Here is a 2,049-nt window from a genome sequence, read left to right as displayed (position 1 = left end):
TCTCTCCTCTCTCCTCTCTCCTCTCTCCTCTCTCCTCTCTCTCTCTCTCTTTTCTTGATTTGGCTGGAGGCTTATTAATTTTATTGAGCTTTTTAAAGGACCAGCCTTTGGCTTTGTTGATCTTCTCTAATTGCTTTATTGTTTTCAATTTAATTGATTTCTGCTCAAATTTTTATTCTTTTCTTCTGATTTTGCTCTAGGTTTCATTTGCGGTTCTATCTTGGTTCTCTAAGGTGAGAGTTTAAATTATTAATTGTTAGACCTTTCTTTTTTCAAATACATGTATTCAATGCTATATATTTCTTACTAAGTACTGTTTTTGTATTCCACAAAATTTGGTAAGTTGTATTTTCATTTATATTTAGTTCAAAGTATTTGGACATCTCTCTTGAGACTAAGTGTTTGACTCATGTAAAATGTAGAAACGTGATGTTTAATCTCCAACTGTTGTGGAGTTTTCCACCAATGTTTCTATTATTGATTTCCACTTTACTTCCAGTGTGATTTAAGAGCAGATATTGTACAATTGCCATTCTTTTAATTTTGTTAAGATGTGTTTTATGGCTTAGGATGTGATCTGTCGTGGTGAATGTTGTATGTGAGTTTGAGAAGAATGTGTAATTCAGCTGTTGTTGAAGGAAGAATTCCATATATGGCTGTTAGATCCGGATGATCAATGCCACTGTTCAGTTCAACCATGGACTTACTTTCTACCTGCTGAATCTATCAATTATTAACAGCGGGTTGTTGAAGTCTCTATTCATAAGAGTGGGGTTTTCTGTTTTTCTCTACATTTCTGTTACTTTTTGCCGTATGTATTTTGACGCTCTGTTTTCAGATGCACACATTCAGGACCACCTCATTGTTTATTTTGGAGTACTGACCTCTTTATCATTAAGTAATGCTCCTCTTTATCCCCGATAATTGTCTTGGTTTTAAAGCCTGCTTTGTCTGATATTATTATAGCTATTCCACTTTTCTTGAGATCAGTGTTAGCATAGTATATCTTTCTACATTTCTTTACTTTTAATATATCTGTGTCATCATATTTGAAGTAGATTACTTGTACACAGCTTATGGTTGAGTCTTGGTTCTTGTTTTTTTTAATCTACTCTGGCACTGTATTTTTTATTTGTGTCTTTAAACCACTTACATTTAAAATGATTAGTGATACAGTTAGATTAATACCTACCAGGTTTGTAACTGTTCTCTATTTCTTGCCCTTGTTCTTCATTTCTTTCTTCTTCCTTTTTTTTTGAGAGGTTTATTTATTTTTGAGGGAGGATGAGTGGGGAAAGGCAGAGAGACGGGGGTGTGTGGAGAATATCAAGTGGGCTCTGGCCGATGGCAGTGAGTCTGATGCAGGGCTCGAACTCACAGACTATTAGTGCGTGACCTGAGCTGAAGTTGGGCTTTCAACCAATTGAGCCACCCAGGTGCCCCTTCTTCATTTATTTTTAAATCTTCTCTTGTCTTAAGTGAGGATTTTGTATGATTCCATTTTCTCTCCTGTAATTAGCGTATCAATTATGGTTAAAAATGGTTCAGTGTTTGCTCTTATGTTTTCATTATCAACTTACAACTAATTTAAGTCCACTTTCAAATAAAATTATAGTGCTTGATGGTAGTACAGATACTGTATAACAGTATTCTCTATTTCTCTCTCTCTTCCTTTATGAAATTGTTCTCACTTGTTTATTTTATGCTCATGCTGTAATCATCCAGTAAAATGTTTTGATTACTTTGAGCAGTACTATATTAAATTAACTCTGATTAAGAGAAACAAAAGATCTTATTTTGAACTCTGATGCTTTTCCTTTCTTTATGTAGTTAACGTTTCTGTGCCATCTTCCATCTCTGAAGATCTTTTAACATTTGCGATGTGAATCTACTGGTGAGAAATCCTTTATTTCTTGTTTGTCTTAGAAACCCTTATTTCTCCTTTGCTTTTGAATGATAATTTTTCTGAGTACAGAATTATAGATTGGAGATTTTTTGTTCCAGAACTTTAAATCTTTCACTGCATTCCCCTTTTGCTTGCATCATTTA

Source organism: Panthera uncia, chromosome A2, assembly GCF_023721935.1.
Source record: "Panthera uncia isolate 11264 chromosome A2, Puncia_PCG_1.0, whole genome shotgun sequence".
Classification (NCBI taxonomy): Eukaryota; Metazoa; Chordata; class Mammalia; order Carnivora; family Felidae; genus Panthera; species Panthera uncia.
Note: the sequence above shows the minus strand (reverse complement) of the source record.